Consider the following 21,237-nt stretch of genomic DNA (forward strand, 5'->3'; position numbering starts at 1 on the left):
AATGGATTAGAAGTTCATACCTACAGCTTCATATAGAGGCCATATAACAATGTGATTTTTTTTCCACAGTGTCCAGGATTTACTAGTCAAATTCAAACACTAAATGGTGTTTTGCAGTTTCTAAAAGGTATTAATAGTCAGCTTCTCTGCTGATCCCTTTAATATCCTTGATGGATAAAATATGTTCTATTTGGAGGGTTTTGTTCTTTATGCCATAGGTTATTCATATCATTTAATTTTTAAGACTTGGGGTTTTTCTATCTTCTTGTTGATCGCATTCTCAATTTCATGGAGGAATTAAGACAAAGAAGAGAGGATCATGAGATGCAAGGGGCCAACTGGCCCATGTGTATGGTCCTTACATTAAATTTAAGTTCACAAATCACACAATCACAAATCATCCTGTTACTAGCAGGCCCTAGTAATGTCTCCTTCATCCTAGCCCTGAGATTATATTCAAGGCTCTTTAGGAGAATGAGACCCATCATTGTTACTGATATTTGGCATATTGGGTACGCCACGGGGAGTTTGCCAGACTCTGCCGTGTGGGCAGGCTACATTAGGTAGCCTGCCAGTTTGTCCAAAGTAGGAATGAGATAATAAGATGTCATAATAAGATGCCGCGAATGTGGCCACGCGGTTCCGGGAGCTGGTTTTTATAGTCTCTGAGTCTTGGCCGTTGATGGGATTACACGTCGCCAGGGGGCCAGTTGGTGGGTGTAACCCCTGCCTACTGGAATTTGGAGGATCTGGGTGGAGGATGCTCAGCCCAAATCTGAGTAGGCTTGGAGTTCTCGGACCCGGAACCCACGTGACTTTGTCCCTCTGCCAGTACCTGTGTGCGGAGAATGGTCTCAGCATGGTGGTGGCTGGTCCTGGAGGTCTTTGGCTGCCGGAGCCCTGGTCGGGGCGGGGAGGAAAGCTCAACCCGCTCCCCTCCGGGTGGGGGGGGGGGGGGCGGCGAGGACAGCCAGGCACGGGGGCAGGAGACTGCACTGTTCTCTTCCGGGAGCTGGTTTTTATAGTCTCTGAGTCTTGGCCGTTGATGGTTAAGTTCCCTAAGCCCTGTTAAATCCTCTCACTCTACCTAAAATAAGTTGACTAAAATTCCTTAGAGAAAATACAGCCCTTAAAAAATGAAGTTTAATTACTACTTCTTAAATGATTGCCCTCTTTTTTCTTTTCATGAGTATTTATCACTAGATTTTAAAAGAGCAAAACACACAAAACATCTGCCTGTAGCTAACATGAGCTTTTCTTCACTACTAGAAGCTGCCACTGGAGCCAGGAGTAAGTGGAAGGGAAGATGAGGATATGACAGTCTGAGTTTATGCCTATCTTTCTGCTTAGCTTTTCCATTCAAAAGTTCTCATTGTTTCTATATCTAAATGTATTACTATTCTGTTTTTAGAACTTTGTAGGCACAATTGATTCCAGAGCATTTTGAGCATTTCTCACTCAGCAGTAAAAATACAGACGGTAATCAGCGGATAGCCAAGGAACCCATACCCTAAAGAAGAACTCAAATAAACAAACTTCGAAAGTGTGCTAACTCTTCTGTTTTTCCAGCACAAGGAGCTTCCTGAAGTTAACTGAATAGGGGTAAAAATACTCCTATGCTCTAGTTCTCTTTCTTCAGTTTGCCCAAATATTCTCTTAATTCCAGTCACAATAGTGGTTGTGTCACCCTTAGAAAAGGGTTGTGTCACTCTTACTTTTCTGTAAATTGTAGTGAGCGAGAAAAGGATTGGAGAAGCAGAGCCCAAATTTTTAGCCATGCAGAACCTAGCGTTACTGGGCCCACTCGAGCAAATCGATGAACAACGGGAGGACAGTGACTAGTGACAGTGACAGTGACAGAACCCAGATTCTTTTATTTTTAATTCAATCACCGTGAGATATAGGTAGAAAACTTTCATGTTTGAGTTTCAGTGATACAATGATTGAATACCATCCCTCCAACAGTGCACATTTTCCACCACCAATGTACCCAGTATCCTATCCCACCCCCATCCCAACCTTTTTTCTCTGTAGGATAACATTGATTTGTCCTTTCTCCTTTGCCACAGAGAGCTTAGGCTTATTGGGTTACACCCATCACAATGCTCCTGAGTCAATCCCATTCCTCTGTGTTTATCTGTAAACTCTTCTCTGTGCTATCTTTCCCAAGCTGTCTATCACATTTTCTTCCCCTCCCCCCCCCCAATAGATCCTGTTAACTTGTAAGGTCAGATCCTTCTAAGGACACTTGACTTGTATTGTAATTTAAATATTGCCTTTCTCCTCTCCTTATGTCTTTTGAATAGTTTACTTTAAAGCAATATCCTTTTTGTATAGACACAGGAAGACAGTTGATATTATGCTTTTGTAACATGGGAGTTAATAGACTCTGAATAATATTCACTCTGGACATCTGCTTTCTCAACTTAAGCCTCAATTGCCCTTAGTTCCTTGCACCCTAAAAGCAGGGTCCCAACGAGGGACTGAATGGACCCAGGACAAGCTATGAGTTATGCTGGCATTGAAATGGGTCAGGCCAAAGTGCCACAATACTTAAGTATAAGTTAAGAGCTTGGTCTTGGACAAATTCTGTCATGATCCCAAAAGTAACAATAATATTAGGACCCTGCTAGGGTTAGGAAATAATAATCTGGCCTGAGCACTGTAGTCTGAGATTGGGATGACCTCAGGAGAGCAATTCTATAAGTTTAATGCATCTCTTACTGTGTCCATACAAAATGATTAATATTATGAATGCTTATATGTTTGTTGAACAAGGAGAAGAGAAACACACCCATGGAATTCCACCCTCGGGTGAGTGGTCCTGCTGAAAGAGAATCTGTCCTAGAAGCAGCATCCCCTAAGAGAAAGAACTTTAACCCTATTGATTGTTACCACACCTATGTGTAAGCCCACCTCCTCATGGTTTGGGGATTTAACTAGACTGTAAGAATGGGCTGGGGGTGAGGATCAGATCAAGATCCAGAGCCACAGCCAGGGATCAGATCGAGATCCAGAGTCAGAGCCAGAGGGAGAAAGGGGTTCCAGATCGGGAGCCGGGAGAGAAGGAGAGAGAGAGACAGGAGGAGATGGGAATGAGGAGCAGTGGAGACCAGAATAGGAGGCTCAGAGAGACTGGGGCAGGTGCCTGGGGAGAATGGAATAAACGGCATCTGATCAACTGGCTTGGCCCTCGTTTCATCCACTGTCTGCCCCAAGGCCTGGGCCGCCCTGCCTGGGGGAGCATCCAGGACCCACCCCGAAACATGGGTGGTGAGGACAAGAGCCATCAGGCTCTCCCTGGCCTCCCTCAAAGATTTTTACACATGACCATGCACTTATAAGCAAGTTTCATAACTTCATCTTTTCTAACAACTGCATAGTATTCCACTGTGTAGATGTATCGGTTTCTTTAACCGGTCGTCTATTTTCAGACACTCCAGTTGTTTCCAGATTCTGGCTATTGTGAACAGTGCTGCAATGACCATACAGGTGCCGATGTCATTTCTACTGTGCCTTTCTGCACCCTTGGGTTATATTCCCAGAAGTAGAACCCAGATTATTAGCCATGCTCCCAACTTTATCCTGCTTAGTTTTGTGCCATAACAAACAGGGTCCTGCTCCTTTCCAAACAAGACTTGCCCTCTCCCACTCTGTGAGCAGAAAGCCTGTGTGGAGTGGGGGCGGAGGGGCGGTATGTGCTGCCTTCCCCATTTCATCCCTCCAAGAAAATTTGATGTTTCCAGTGTGAAAGGACAGAATTTTGTAGCTCTGACACTGTCTCATAGCCACCTCACTCCAGTTTGAATTGACAAATAACAGACTTGTAGAAAACTAGAATCATATTTTCTCAAAAATTTGAGCCAATCACAGAAACTACAATTTCAGACTGTAAACTACCATAAAAAGCTTTCGTTCAGCTGTGTGCCAATTCACACAAAGTTAAGCATGACTGAAGTTACTTGAGAGCAAAATAACAAGATGAAGCCAACAGAGAAATCCACAGAGAAAAGAAATTAGGCAGATTTTAGAAATAAAGGCGAGACCAAAGAGAAAGTAAAAGACTAAAGACAAAAGGAAACCACTAGAATTAGGAAACAGAGATGAATCCACACAGTCCCTGGCTTTCTGGTTGCCAGTGTTAGGAGCTATGAGGCACAGCTGGACTTTGTTTCCTGCTCGGGGTTGTCTTTGAAACTGCTGGCTCAATCCTAGCCACTAATTCCTCCTTTAATTTGAACTAATTCAATAGAGAGGATTTCTGGCGACCAACAGTGTGACTCAGGGACTTCCCTACTGCCATGAACCCAGGGCCTGTGTGTGACTCCACTTTCTCTTTGAGGGTTGAAAGTGGTCTGAAAAATGTTTCCATTTCCAATATCTGGTTTGCTGAATTTTCCAGTATCATTTTAGAAAAACACTGCAGTGAGAAGGCAACATTAGACTTTCAGGGATAGCAATTTCTTGCCTTGGTTGGATTATATTTATATTTTAGAGGAATTATTCTAGAACCCATACTGTCATTTCAATAAATGACCATTACTCCTACCAGGATGGGAGAAGCATGCTGAAAGTAGACTATAGACAAAACATGATTGCCACTCAATGCCTCTTTTGCAAACCACAACACCCAAAAGGAGAGAGAGAACAAAAGGGAATGCCCTGCCACAGAGGCAGGGTGGGATGGGGGGATGGGGGGTGGGAGAGATACTGGGATCAGTGGTGGTGGACAATGGACACTGGTGGATGGATGGGTACTCGATCATTGTATAACTGAAACCCAAGCACAAAAATTTGTAAGTCTACAACTATACCTCATGGTGTTTCACTAATAAAAATTTTTAAAAAAAGATCTATACATAAACCTTTTTCCATCTCCCTAAAAATCCAGAAAACTCTTCTAATTCCCTAGGTTTTAAAAATGGGAATTATGCCCCCATTACATTTTTTAGTTTGAGTACATTGTCTAACAATATTCTTTGAATAGCTATGTGGTGTGTGAATAATTTGAATCAATTTTCTTCTTCCACCTTATAAATATTTTGAGAACTTGGAGGTCTGATCTAACTTTTGCAGAAACCTTTGTTTTCCCTTTGCCACTCCTCTGTAGTCATTTACTCTTGAACTTTTGTGAACTCTGCTAGAATTGTTTGGAAATCATGAAAAGACATGAGGAGTATTAACCTATAGTTCTCCCAATATTAACCTATACTTCACCTTAAAGGTGACCTAGTCATTTAATAAAGGAACATCAAAAAGGACCCTTCCAGTGGGGGCCAGGAAAAACAGCTCAAAAAAAGTATCCCTAGAGGAAAGAGTGTGGAGATTGTTTTATTTCATCTAGGGGCCATTAAGCCCTTCTATAAGAAATCACCAACATGTTGTTAAAGGTTGAGTTTTGTGTGAAAAAAAAGTATCTTTCACTCTAAGATTGGTTGCCTCCTACTTTGAACCCTATCAGATGTGGTGTAGCGATCTTGGAGTATGGGTAGTGTGTGGGGTTTGAAGTATCCAGGAATAGATTCACTCGTGGATGAAGCTTGGCCCAAGTATGCCATAGGCATGGCAGCGGATAGATTCTGGAGGTTTTCAGCTGCCAGAGCTGGTATCCCTTGGGGCAGAGAAGGGTCTCACTTGCCGCCATCCAGTGCACCCCGAGTGAAACAGTCTGGCGCGGAGTCCAGCAGCATGGTTACGGCAATTGTCATAGTATGCTCCCTTCCAGGAGAGAAGGACGTGCAATCTGGATCGTGGCCAATGACGAGATTACCTGACGCCAGCTAGAGGTGGCTTATGGGTGTAACTGCTGAGTTGACAGAGACAGGGGATACAGGCTCTCCATTTCCTGTCCTGTTGGACCCAGAGTTCTAAGTTACAAGGTCCCACATACCTGGGTTTTTCCAGAGATTCACGCTTGGGTGAAGCTCAGCCCGAGCATGTGGAGAGCAGCTTTGAGCATGGTGGCAGCTGGGTTCTGGAAGTTTTTGGCTGCGGGGGCTGGGTCCCTTGGGGTGGGGAGGGGTCTCACTCACCCCCCTCGAGGGCATCCCCAGTGAAACAACAGACAGGCATCTGTCTAAGATTGGTTATTAAAGTTTAGGTCTTTTAATTTCAGTGTTGTTGACTCTGATTTGGATATTTGGCTCTGTCATTCCTTAATAATCACCTTTGACCCTAATCCCCTGATCTGTCCCTCATTGCTTCTCACCTGTCCTTTCCCTGCTGCCCCTCCACTCTTTCTTTCCTTCTCCTCCCTATACTCTGGGGCCAAGTTTGACCTGGGAATCTCCCTTTAAAACATTGCATTCCTTCATCCAGTTTTTCTAAATACCACATATAAGTAATAACATTTTATATTTATCCATCTTCTTCTGGCTTATTTTATTTAGCATGATGTCTCCCAGTTCTATCCATGTTGCTTAAAATTGTGAGATTTATTCATTCCTTACAGTTGTGTAGTATTCTATTGTGTGTGTGTATATATATACATACACACACACTCATATTTATATGTTCTTCGCTAACTACAAGACCAAGATGACTGCCCTCTGATGTCCTGATGGATCTATCACGTCTTCCAGAAGAGCAATGGAGAAGATTATCTATGACTTCTACTCAAATCTCTTGGATAGCCATGTCCACCTGCCGACATACCAAATTCCACAGGATGGATATGTTGTTCCCAATGTTCTCCCTTCCGAAATCTGACACACTATTTCGTCAGTAAAGAAATGAACAGCACCCGGCCCAGACAAGGTCAGACCTGAACACCTGAAGAACCTGCCATCAGTACTCATCAATTCGCTGGCTTGGTTCTTCACACGCTACCTGTCTGAATGCAAGGTTCCATCCCAGTGGAAAACCAACAGGACTGTACAACTGTACAAGAAGGGAGACATCCACGACATTGGCAACTATGGCCCGATCTGCCTATTGTCTGTCATCTACAAGTTGTTCACTCGAGTCATCCTGAATAGGATTGGCAGAACACTAGATGAAGGACAACCATGCGAGCAAGCCGGGTTCCGCAAAGGATTCAGCACCATCGACCATATCCACACAATAACCAAGCTCATTGAGGTTTCTTGGGAGTTCAAGATGCTGCTCTGTCTAACGTTCATTGATTTAAAGAAGGCCTTTGATTGTGTTGAGACGGAAGTGGTCATTGAAGCCCTAGCCAATCAGGGCATTCAGACTCAATACATCAGGATCCTCCATGAGCTGTATTACGGATTCACTACCAGGATCTCACCATTCTACAAAGAAGTAATCATTGATGTCAAGAGAGGGGTTCGGCAGGGTGATACCATTTCACCGAAACTCTTCAGTGCCAGCCTCAAGAGCATCATGCAATGACTGGAATGGAAAGGAATGGGAGGGAAGATAGATGGTCAGCAACCTCACCACCTCCACTTTGTTGATGACATTGTTCTAATAACACCAAACATTAGCCAAGTGGCACAAATGCTGGCCAACTTCAACCATGAATGTGGAAAGGTCGAACTACAGCTGCATCTTACAAAGACAATGTTTATGAGAAACAGCCTCATTTCTGATGCTCCATTCGCTCTCAACAGAACTACCATCTCCGAATGCAACAGTACCTAGGTCGAGAAGTCAACGTGACAAATGATCTGGCACCTGAGCTGCACAGGAGGAAGAGAGCAGCTTGGAACGCCTTCAAGAGCATGGAAGAAATAGCTACGAGGACAAAGAACCTCCGGCTCTGGGCACATCTCTTTGATTCCACTGTTCTTCCTGCATTAACATACGTCTCAGGGACCTGGGCCCTATGCAAACAGGATGAGAATGCTATTTGGGTCTCCCAAAGAGGAATTGAAAGAGCTATGCTTGGATTATCACGTTTCACTAAAATGAGAATCCGGAGTTTTGACCTCCGTCGACGATCAAGAATCAGGGACGCTGTCTCGTTTGCCAAGGCATCAAAAATCAGATGGGCTGGTCACATAATGAGATTTAGAGACAACCCCTGGACTAGAGCTGTTACCGACTGGATTCCATAGGATGTCAAAAGACCGCGTGGCAGGCCACCTACCAGATCTTCATCAAGATCATGAACGAGCAGTTTGAGGCTCTTCGTGTTCCTAGAATGAACAGACTCCATTGGGCTACACTAGCAAGCGACAGGGACAAATGGAGACGTTACTGGCACCCACTTGAGCAAATCGATGATTAACAGGAAGTCAAGTGATCAAATGATATATCACATCACTGTGTATATATACCATATCTTCAAAATCTACTTATCTATCATTGGACATCTAGGTTGCTTCCAAATCTTAGCTATTATACAGGTTGCTACAATGAATAATGGTGTGCATATGTTCTTTTGTACTGTTTTGTTTTGTTTTTTATTATTGAATCACGATGAGGTACAGTTACAAGCTTTCATGTTTGAGTTTCAATCATAAAACGATCAAACACCCATCCTTCCACCAGTGCACATTCTCCACCACCAATGTCCCCAGTATACACCCTTTTCCAATCCTCCACCTGCCTCATGGCATACAATTTCCTCCATACTCTCTCTCTACTTTGGGGTGTTATGGTCTGCAATACAGATACTAAGAGGTTATCATGTTTGGTCATTTATCTACTTTCAGCACGCATATGTTCTTTTGAATGAACTTTTTTTTTTGTCCTGGGGACTCAGAATTTAGCTCCTTTTTAACCCAGCAGTTCCAATTTTGGATGTCTGTCCCAGGACAAAAGGATTGCATTTTTAAAAAACTACTATTAGCATTTTATTTCCCTTTTCAGGTAAACACAATGGTTTCCCTTTCATATAAACACAATGGTAATATTCAAAGCACTCGATTTCCATATATAGAAATAAAAGTAAATTATGTATTATAATTTATTTTATTTTTCTATTATATTTATTTTTATTTTTATAAAATAAAAATTTTTATTTTTATTTTTATTTTTCTAATATATTATATTTTTCTAGTATATTATACTTGCCTTTCTAATACAATAATGTTTTATCTTTTCAACATTCCTTTTCATTGTGAATATAGAAACAGCTATATCACCCATAAATTAATCAATATGCTTATTTTCCTTTTTCTTCCATATATTTGTCATTATATAGGTAGATGATATTATTCAATATATTGGTACTTGAGGAGACATCACATGCCTTACATGTATGAGATCCTGGGTTTTATTTATACTACCCCAAATAGTGCTGAGAATGAGTTTACCTATCCCTTTCTGTTCTCTAACAAAAAATATGGTGGGAATTCTTTGCTTAAATCACTTCTTCCCTTTGTTAGATTTTGTTTTCAGGTTATATGTTAAAGCTATCATTAATTTTGAATTAATGATATAATTAATGATATAAATTAATGAAAACCATTAATTTTAAATTGGTTTAGATTCCTACTTATAATACTGAGCCAAAATCTTGAATCTTACATAATCATCCAATATCTTGAATCTGCCATCTTCTATATAGGAAATAAATAGAAAGTCCAAAAGGGGTAGTCACTGTCACTGTCACTGTCCTTCGGTTGTTCATTGATTTTCTCAAGCAGATCCAGTAATATCTCCATTGTGACACCTGTTACTTACTGTGTTTGGCATATCGAATACATCACAGGTAGCTTGCCAGGCTTTGCCATGCGCGCAAGATACTCTCGGTAGCTTGCTGGGCTCTCCAAGAGGGGCAGAGAAATCAAACCTGGGTGGGCCAGCTGGGTTGTGTGCAAGGCAAATGCCCTACCTGCTGTGCTATCGCTCCAACCCAAAAGGAGTAGTATAAGAAAAAAACATCATTTTTGGCCTTTAGAAAAATCAAACTTGGGATGTTGGTAATCCTTAAGAGTTGATTTAAGATCAGGGGTATAGCCAAAGACTAGAGCATATTCTTTTCATGTGGGGGTTCTGGGTTTAAACCCCACACTACATGGTTCCCTGAGAAACCATCGTGTTTTTGGTGTTCCACCCCCAAAAATGTTAACCTTGGGATTGGAGCAATAGTATACAGCAGTTAGGGCATTTGTCTTCAAGCAGATGACCCAGATTCAATCCCTGACACCACATATGGTCCCCAGGGCCAGTCAGGAGTGGACCCTGAACACAGATCCAGGAGTAACCTCTGAGCACTGCCAGGTGTAGCTGAAACACAAAACAAAACAAAAATTAGACTTAAAAATGTTTGCTTATTAGGACTGGAGCAATAGAACAGTGTGGGGGTGCTTACCTTGTACGTGGCAGACCCAGGTTCAGTCCCCAGTATTCTACATGGTTCCTCGAACACTGTCAGACTAGAGTGTTTATGCAGAACCAATATAACCCCTGAGTATTGCCAGGTGTGGTCCATAAACTTAAAAAAAATCAGTTTAAAAAAATAATTATCTTCTTTCAATATTTCTGAAGAATGTAATTATTCCATCTTGAACAGAATAAACTTGAATAATGAATTTATTCTAATATAATTAATTTGGAGGAGCTGACTTATTATACATTCTAGGTAGTTTCTAAGGAAAAGAAATGTAAAAAAAGAAAGGAACGAAATAGGGTAAAAGTAAAGACCTCAGTAGTAGAGAATTTGCCTTGCAAGTGTGAGACCTTAGTTTCAACCCCCAGCATGCAAAAAAAATTTTTTTAATAAAAGAGAGAAGGAAAAACAAGATGAAAATTATGGAAGGTGAGGAGGAGAAATGAAGGAAAAGGATGACAAACAAAGAATAAGAAAGTGAACAAACTACTTAGAACTAAAATATGATCTATAATGGAAATACTGACCTAGGAAACAGATAAGTGAATGGTAGTCATTATGGTACCAATGTTTTATTTTTTTTTCCAGGTAGAAAACACTTTTATTTACCCAGGTGAAGAAAGATATTGGTTCCACAAATGTGGTCGATTTCAAGTAATTGAAGAAAAATGGGATTTGGAAATAATATGTTGTTTTACCTCTGACTTAATGAGTGACTTTTTTAAATTTATTTATTGAATCACTGTGGAAAGGTTACAAAGCTTTCAGGTTTAGGTCTCAGTCATGCAAATATCAAACACATTTCCCTTTACCAATACTTATTTTTTACCATGAAGAACCCCAATAAAACCCCACCCCCACCCCTCCCAGTCCCTGTGAGGCAGATGAATTCTAGTTAACACTCTATCTGCTTTGACTGGATTCATTGTTTCAATAAAAGATTCACCACTATTATTTAGAGTTTACCCCCCTCCCCAAATCAGACATGCTGAAAAAGCATTGTGAAGTCATTTGCTTTCTACAGCTGGGTTCAAGAATTAAATGTTGGTTTTGGATTTCTGCTATTTTACTTATTGACCCTGGAAGTATTTCTACTGAAAGTCAGATAGTTAAGAAATTGGTTTCTGTGCTCTGGAGTCGTGGCCGTGCTGGAGAGCCGCTCGTGGGGGGCAACTGGTGGCCTCGGTAGGGCGTGAAGGGCGGACCGAAACGCCCCACTTCCCATGAGGTTTTAGTCGCCCCCACACCCCAGGCTCATACCTGCTGTCCACAAGGCTCCCATGTGGCTGCCATCTTTCTTTCCAGAGGGAGGAGGGCGGAAGGGAGCAACACCCTTTCCCCTCTGGGCAGACATGATGGCCTGGATTAATGCATAGTCCGTTCACTTTTCTGCTCCAAGCTGCTGGGTTCTGCATTAAGTCCTTGTGCTTCTGGGGCCGTGGCCGTGCTGGAGAGCCGCTTGCGGGGGGGCAACTGGTGACCTTGGTAGGGCGTGAAGGATGGACCGGAACGCCCCCTTCCCATGAGGTTTTAGTCGCCCCCACACCCCCGGCTCATACCTGCTGTCCACAAGGCTCCTATGTGGCCGCCATCTTTCTTTCCAGAGGGAGGAGGGCGGAAGGGAACAACACCCTTTCCCCTCTGGGCAGACATGATGGCCTGTATTAACGCATAGTCCTTTCACTTTTCTGCTCCAAGCTGCTGGGTTCTGCATTAAGTCCTTGTGCTTCTGGGGCTGTGGCCGTGCTGGAGAGCCGCTCGTGGGGGGCTACTGGTGGCCTCCGTAGGGCGTGAAGGACGGACCAGAACGCCCCCTTCCCATGACGTTTTAGTCGCCCCCACACCCCCAGCTCATACCTGCTGTCCACAAGGCTCCCATGCGGCCACCATCTTTCTTTCCAGAGAAGAGAGGGAGAATGGGGCAACACCCTTTCCCCTCCGGGCAGACATGATGGCCTGGATCAACGCATAGTCCATTCACTTTTTTGCTCCAAGCTGCTGGGTTCTGCATTAAGTCCTTGTGCTTCTGGGGCCGTGGCCGTGCTGGAGAGCCGCTCGTTGGGGGCAACTGGTGACCTCGGTAGGGCGTGAAGGACGGAGGTACCAATGTTTTAAATGATTCTCATTTCTTTCACTTCCTAATGTCTCAGCTTCCTTTTAAGTTAAATCAAATTCTTCTCATTCAAACTTATCTTATTTATCTTTTGATTCAAATTTGTGAAATTAAATATTCCTGCTTTAAATTTTCTTCTCCTTCACTTCTTCCTCCTCCTTCTCCTCCTCCTCCTCCTCCTCTTTCTCCTCTTCCTCCTCCTCTTCCTCCTCCTTCTCCTTCTCCTTCTCCTCCTTCTCCTTCTCCTGCTCCTTCTTCTTCTTCTTCTTCTTCTTCTTCTTCTTCTTCTTCTTCTTCTTCTTCTTCTTCTTCTTCTTCTTCTTCTTCTTCTTCCCCTCCTTCCCCTCCTTCCCTTCCTCCTCCTCCTCTTCCTCCTCCTCCTCCTCCTCTTTCCTCCTCCTCCTCCTCCTCTTTCCTCCTCCTCCTCCTCCTCCTCCTCCTCCTCCTCCTCCTCCTCCTCCTCTTGTTTTCTCTCTCTCCTATATTCATTGCTTTTAAAGAGCAATCATGTCAGTGCTTGGAAGAATCTGATAAGGGTGATTTTCAGGTAGGTGGTATCAGGGGACATAAGTACACTGAAGAGCTAACATAGTATGTTTGTCTAAAACGTACTATGTTTTTCGCAATTTCACATCATATCTTTGCTTATGATAATAATAACAATCAGCACAGATACAATCCATTTTTTTTGTCATTTCTCATGCTCTTCTGCCTCTACTTGCCAATTTTCCCAAGCAATGCCAGTCTCTGAGGAGTCTGGGATGTCAGAGATGCTTCAAAATTTGCCTCCAATGCCAACACATTGTAGTAGTCGGTTGAACCATAAACTTGACTTAGCAGTCAGAAATGACTTGTTCCTAGCCATTTCATATGGCTTAATCTAAAGAGTCTTTAAATTGAATTTCAACCCTGAAAGTCACTTACATGTCTGCTCTAAGTAGTTACTGATTTTCTGTACCTTGATTTGTGAAAGTGAAATAATGTCTACTTTGTAGGGTTAATGATACATTTAGATGTTTAGAAGAACTGTGTATGGAAATAGTAAAGGATAAAGTAATTGCTAAAATAAGATTCACGTCACTGTCACTGTCCTCCCGTTGTTCATCGATTTGCTCGAGCATGCCCAGTAACACCTCCCTTGTGACAATTGTTACTGTGTTTGGCATATCGAATACGTCATGGGGAGCTTGCCAGGCTTTGCTGTGTGGGTGAGATACTCTCAATAGCTTGCCGGGCTCTCTGAGAGGGGCAGAGGAATCGAACCTGGGTCGGCCATGTTGGCCGCTTGCAAGGCAAACGCCCTACCCACTGTGCTATCGCTTCATCCCCAAAATAAGATTATGATCATTATAATTAACGGATGATTTTACTTTTTTTTCAACAATTTCTGAATATCTTTGAAAATGAGTGTATTGGTTGTGGGTAGAGAGAAATAGAAAATGTTTGCTATAAAAGAATACTTTTTAAGCCCAAGTAGCTTTAAAAAAAAAAAAACCTTCCATTTATATCCTGTATGCTCTGGTATGCCCTAGTAAGGTCAAGATAAAGTTTAACACATACTCACTGGAGTATTTAAATAGGAAATGTACTGAAGCAAACCAAAAACAGAGGATTTAAAAAAAAAATCAAAGCACTGAACAAACATTCTGAACTTTTGGCAGAGGAATTAGACTGCTTGAATCCCCATGACTGTTTGAGTTATTAATAGTGACTCATTTGCCATATTTAGGCAGTTATGTATTTATATGTCATGCCACATGTGTGAGGCTTTAAGTTCAGCTGCCCTGTGAAAATCCTGGGGCTCTGAAACAGAGCAGGCAAGGAGGAATACCTTACCATCCCTATAGCACCTGCCACATTCTGCTCGTCAGAGGCCAAGGAAAACAGGCGACTTTAGGCAGTGACCGGAACAGGGCTCCAATCTGCTCTGCAGAACTATCACCCAGTCAAACACTGCATACTTGCTGTTATAGCACAGTGGTAGGGCGTTCACCTTACAAGCGGCCAACATAGCCGACCCGAGTTCGATTCCTCTGCCCCTCTCGGAGAGCCCGGCAAGCTACTGGAAGTATCTTGCCCGCACGGCAGAGTCTGGCAAGCTCCCAGTGATGTATTCGATATGCCGGACACAGTAACTACAAAGTCTCCAATGGAGACATTACTGGGCCCGCTCGAGCAAATCGACGATCAACAGGAGGGCCTTTACCTTTACCTTTACCTTTAACAGTGAAGGTCTAGAGTAGATGGTTGGGCTTTTAGTGTAGTAGAATGCTTCTATGAATCGTGTCCACAGTAACTTTTGGTCAAACCAATCCACCAGGTCTCAACTGGCTCTTCTTTCCCTGAGGGTCCAGGACCACTGACATTTGACTCCCTCACCATTTCCTCCCTCTGCCTCTCCTCAGTGCAACCCTAGTCTGGCAGCTCTCTCTCTCCACCCACATCCCAACCCTCAGACTTCAGTCTCAGGGCTTTGGAAACTTACTGAACAACACCTATGAGAGCATAAGAAAACATATTTTTAGCACATCTGTTTTCTCTTTGTCTTTGCGCCATATGCGACTTCAATTAGTGACCCTGATGGCTCATTTGCATCAAGCTCAGAAAAAACCTTTCATTTGTACATTTAAATTGATTTGAGGTTTTAGTTTAATTACCACTTCCTGAGAGCCAGAAGGTCAGACCATTTCCTTTTGTTTCACACAGCAGTTAATCCCCTCATTAAGGGTGATGGAAAATGAATTATTAAACTTGTGCCATTTTCATATTTTAGGTAACGAGAGGCCCAAGATTGCAGAGGTGCATCTAAGAAGCCAAGAAAATGTGGAAGATTAGTTCCTATAACTATAATTTCCTTTTGGTTTCATGGTAAAGGGAGTTTAGTTCAAAAACACTTGTCCTACATTCAAATCAAACTAAAGGAAAATGGAAATAATAGTTATTAGGCTTAACTTTGTTATGTCCTGGCTGTTGTGACTTAGGGAAGGACAAATCTCTTTTGATATTAAAGAATTTCTCAGTTGTGACCTAGAGATAATAAGAGTCAAATTTGTGAACTGTAAACACAAAATTCACTTAATATGTGAGTATAAGGTACCTACAAGAGTGGTTTCATTTTGTTATCTTTTTCACTATTATTCTAAAAAAAGTGTTTACCAAATACTGTGCATATTGGGCCCCAGGCAAACATCCACTAACAGAGAACTTGCTTACAGGTGAGTCAAAAGCTCATTTTAGAGGTTGGAGAGGTAGCACAGCCGGTGTGGTGCTTGCCTTTATGTCGCCAACCAGGATTTGACTCCTAGAATAATTTTTGCATGTAGAGCCAGAAGTATTCCCTAAACATCTAAGATTTATAGTATCTCCCAAAGAAAGTGGGAAATTGAAGAGTGGTGCAGTGCAAGGAAGGAACTGCAGTCCTAGAAACCTTCCATAAACAAAAACAAAAACTCCAAGCGACTTATGTTACAATTAAAATGTCACTCAGCCATTAATTTGCACGTTTGATACTGTTTCTGCTTGTTCACATTTTTCCATCACATAACTTTTGGCAAGAAATGTGGAAATCTTCCTTATGCAGTAGATTCAATTCTGTTACTTATGACCTGGTCATACTGTCAGCTTTAGTGCCATTTATTGTATCAGTTGCAAATCATTACAGTAATTCTGACATTCTGAGCTCCATGATAGTTTCCCCAAAATAGAAACCATTTTAATGAACTAATCTGCTTAGGGCATATCATTGAGCAGAGTTTTCTGTGGTACACAATAGTGCTGTTTCTTTTAAAGATAATTTTTTAAAATGATATCTTATTTTAGCTGTATGATGAAATTAAAATGACCATCATAAAATATTTGAAAAATAAAACTTTGAAGAAAAATTTTAACCACCCACAGTCCTACCATTAGATATAATCATTTTTTTCTATTTTATTTATTTACCTGTGTTATCGGATGCTTTCTCATCTCTCTAGGTAGGTACTGTCAGAAATGAGTTGATTGGTAGAAAATCTAGCTAGAGTCAGAAAATTATTTGTTGTTGTGTGTCTACCCATCCCAACACATTGAATTTAGTACTAGAATCATTTCAGGGTGCCTCTGAAAATGGAGAAGGGACTTACACAGAGCAAGACTCAGAGAGACAAGGGCTGGAGCGAAAGTACAGACAATCTTTGTCATCTGTGACATCTGTGACATATAGATAAAAGTAAGGGAATATATAGTATCAAGTGATAACTCTGCTCAAAACTCTGCTCAAAGCCCTTGGTCCTGAATTACGGAGCTGAAATTATTATGCAAAGGTGAGAGTATGTGAGGGGTAATGATAAGGTGGACTGGAATAACATAAGGACATATGGTGGAGGGGGTCTTGTGTAGTTTGGTGATGGCGCAGTCTAATTAGTGCATACATAAAAATCACAAAGGGTAACACTATTATAGATATGTGACCTTAATCTGCTAAACTCTGTAGCAAACTATGGTATGTACATAGTTTAATTCAGTTATTTGAATTAAATATGAATTAACTATGTAGAATTAAACTATGTAGCATTAATTGAATTAAACTATATAGCATATCACTGTAACAAGTCTCACAATGGAGACATTACTGGCTCCCACTCAAGCAAACTGATGAATAATGGGAGTACAGTGCTACAGTGCTACAGCATACCACTGAACAAAATAAAATGCTAATAATTTTTTTAAAAATTGGAGAAAAGAGACTGAAGAAATAATATGGGGTAAGGTGTTGGCCTTGCAACAACCAACTGTATGCTGGTTCAATCCCCAGCACTTCATACAGGTACCCTGTGATAGCCAGGAATAACCCCTGAGAACAATCAGGTGAGGATCCCTCAAAATCAAACAAATGAAATAAATAAAATAGAAAAAAATGATTATATCTAATGGTAGCACTGTGGGTGGTTAAAATTTTTCTTCAAAGTTCTATTTTTCAAATATTTTATGATGGTCATTTTAATTTCATCATATAGCTAAGATAAAATATTATTTTAAATAATTTATCTTTAAAAGAAACAGCACTCGGAGCTGGAGTGATAGCACAGTGGGGAGGGCATCTGCCTTACACGCGGCCGACCCAGATTCGATTTCCAGCATCCCATATGGTCCCCTGAACACCGCCAGGAGTAATTCCTGAGTGCAGAGCCAGGAGTAACCCCTGTGCATTTCCAGGTGTGACCCAAAAGCAAAAAAAAAGAAAAAAAAACAGCACTTTTGTGTACCACAGAAAACTCTGCTCAACGATATGGCCTGAGCAGATTAGTTCATTAAAATGGTTTCTATTTGGGGGAAACTATGATGGAGCCACAAAACTGACTCCCCCATATGACCCCCAAATACCTCTAAGCATTTTAGACACTAACTGCAAGTCCAGGATGTTGCATTTGCCTCTGAAAAACGAGCTGGAGGTCGGAGATTCCAATTATCTTCTCCTTGGATTTGATTACTTTTCTAGAGAAATTTGCTGAACTCAGAGAGATATTTTACTTAGGAGATGAAAGGTGCATTATAAAAAAGTACAAGTTTCACTGTTGGAGGGGTGGATATTGGAACACTGTATGACTGAAAACTGATCATGAACAGCTTTGTAACTGTGTGTCTCAAGGAGATTCAATATTTTTTAAAAAACAGTTCAGTTCAGGAGGAGTCAGGTGAAGAGTTGGCGGAGGGTGAGGTATGAGGAAAGGGTGCAGTTTCCATACATGCCCTCTCAAAGGACTCTGTTCTCCCTGAATTTCCACATGTTCACTAATCTGGAAGCTCTTTGAACCCCTCACTACTGGGGTTTATAGCTTTGTTAATGAAACCATGAAAGCAATATTAATTATTAACACCAATCTCTGTCTCTCCCCCTCTGTAGAGAAGGTGGTGCCGGGGAGGGTGTTCTTGGAGTTGAGCATTCCAAGTGTCTGCTTGTGTCTTGGTCTTTCTGGCAACTGTTCTCATTCAGCAGCTTAGGCAGAGTCAGTGCATTAAGAAAAAGATGTTCCTCATCTCTTGCTCATATCATTTAAAAATGGATAAGGATTTTAGGAGCCATCTGTTACTGTATATATATACATATATATATATATATATATATATATATATTTGTGTGTGTGAATTACAATAATTCAAAGCACTTCCCCTGGCCTTGTAGAAGTCTTAGACTCTGATTTGTGCCTCATCTAAATCAGCCTCAATTCTCTATTCTTCATCTTTCCTAGAAATGTTTAAAGAAAAGTAAATCATTCTTTCAAGCATCTTCCTTGTTTTTCACCCTTAACCCTTTTATTTCCTGGGGCTTTACCTTTTGTTCCTCAGGCCTATACACTTCAGGGCCTCCCTCTGTCTCCAGAACCTACAGCCTTTGTGCGGGATCCATTTCTCCTTGTGTATGTGGAGTCCACTTTTGGCAGGGCATGCCCTTGAGCCTAGGTAATATTGCTGTCTCCTACTCTCTCAGTGACAGGGCCTGTGCTCAGGGACAGGAAACACTGCTCTGGTCCTGGGAAGCTGCAAAATTAATTAGCAGAAATGCAAACAATTGTATTTTATTAAAGTGTACACAGGGCAGGAACATGTGCAATTGAGAGTGTTTGAAAGGCCATAATTTTTAGCACTACCAACAAAGTACTCAAGCAATGTATTTTCTTTTCTTTTTTTATTTAATTTTTAAAAAATTTTATTGAATCACCATGAGAAAGTTACAAGATTTCATGTTTGGGTTACAATCACACAATAATCAAACACCCATCCCTCCAACAGTGCACATTCTCTACCAGGATGTTGTTCACTAAACACAGGTCAATAAAGAGATCTCTCTGGATGCATGTTTAATGATATTTCCATCTGGAATTGGAACAAATAGATGGTAAGGTCCTTAAGTTCAAATCTCTTTTGCATAATATAAATGAAATCCTTTTTTCCCTCTAAACTCATAAGTTTTCAGAAATATCAAGATCTTTGAATTTTTTTATGAACTCTTCCATTTTTATTGTTCTGCCTATTATATACTTATGATTACAAATTTATGTCTCTGGACTGTGGATTCCTGTGGTGTCATGAAGGGATGAGATTACTTGAATCTTCGAACTCTAGTTGAGTTCTTCAATTTTTTTCCTTTGCTTTCTGTCAGGTTTCTTAACTTATGATTCTTTAACTAGTTTTTAAATTATTTGGTATTGAACCTAACATCGAGATTCCCTTGATTCTTCCGTCACTTACAGGACATGTTGATTGCTTTAACAGCAGAGTGTTCTAGGGGCTAAGAAGATCATGTTTGTATGGAATAAAATTACTTGTGATCTTTACCCTCATGGACTTGACATCCATCATTGTTGATCAAATAATCATATAATAAATATATAATTAAACTTATGCTGGGGAGTTGTTCCCAGCAGTGGTTGGATTTCATGTCGTGGGGGTATCAAGCCAGGGTCAATCACAAGCAAGGCTAGTACTTTGATCTCTACACTATCTCTCCAACCCTCACCAGATCTTTTTGCAATCTCAATATTTCTGGGCACATCTCTTCGATTCCACTGTTCTTTCTGCATTAACATATGCCTCCGAGACCTGGGCCCTACGAAAACAGGATGAGAACACTATTCGGGTCTCCCAAAGAGGAATCAAAAGAACTATGCTTGGAGTAACCAGCTTCACTCAAATGAGAGAAAGAATCCGGAGTTCTGATCTCCATCAGCCTCAAGAATCAGGGATGCTGTCTCGTTTGCCAAGGTGTCAGAAATCAGATGGGCTGGACACGTAATGAGATTTAGAAATGACCGCTGGACTAGAGCCGTTACCGACTGAATTCCACGGGACATCAAAAGACCGTGTGGCCGCCCACCTACGAGATGGTCAGACTTCTTTGTCAAGACCCTGAATGATCGGTTTGAGGCTCTTCGTGTTCCTAGAATGAACAGACACCATTGGGCTACACTAGCACGCGACAGGGATGAATGGAGACATTACTGGTGCCCACATCGATGAGTAACAGGATGTCAAGTGATCGAATGATATTGCCTAAATTTTTTATTCTTTCCTAATCTGATTAATCAAATTGTTGGTATAGTTTCATTTTCATGATCACTGTGAGACTAAGACTGAAATTTTTCCTTTATTGGTCATTTGCATTTTCTCTTCAGGCTCATTAAATTACCTTTGTAACAGAATGGGGACATCTTTGGTCTTGCCATTTCATTTCTACTCTTCTTCTCCCTAATTTATTTTGCCTCTTATTATCTAATTTTAGAGGTATATAACTCAGTGCACAAAGAAGGTTTGTTTCATCATAGAAGATTTCTGATGAACGGTGATTTTTTTTTCATCTTTCAGATTCAACACAATTCAGATACTGAGATGAAATTACCCTAAAATTTCTGATTATCATTAATCTCAATTTCAATTATTCTAGGTTGACTAAAACTCGCCAATATTTAGTCAACTAAATTTTTGTACTTCACTTATATTTTAGTACTTTACTTATATTTTTGTACTTTCTGGTGAACAGGATTAGAATCAGAATACCATGAGGAAACTTCAAAATTTTTTAAAAATACTGAATTTCAAACTTAAAAATCCCTACTTGCATCCTTCTTTCGATTTCCATCTCACTTTTATGAAATCATTTCTCTTTTCTCTCTGCAAATGGAGTAGACAGACAATTGTCTCAGTTAAAAGAGAATGTTTAATAGAGAAAAATAGCTTTTTAGCCTTGGAAAGACATTAGAATTAGCTCAAATTTGTGCAAAAATGCGGGTGTCCACTCTTAAGTAGTTAAATCACACTCTTTGGGAGAGAATTTCTGTGTCCTTATCTTGTGTCCCCAGGGATTATGTACAAGCAAGAATGGGGTTCAATAAACTTGACAGTA

The sequence above is a fragment of the Sorex fumeus genome, unplaced genomic scaffold (genome assembly GCF_029834395.1).
Source record: "Sorex fumeus unplaced genomic scaffold, SorFum_2.1 ptg000036l, whole genome shotgun sequence".
Taxonomy (NCBI): domain Eukaryota; kingdom Metazoa; phylum Chordata; class Mammalia; order Eulipotyphla; family Soricidae; genus Sorex; species Sorex fumeus.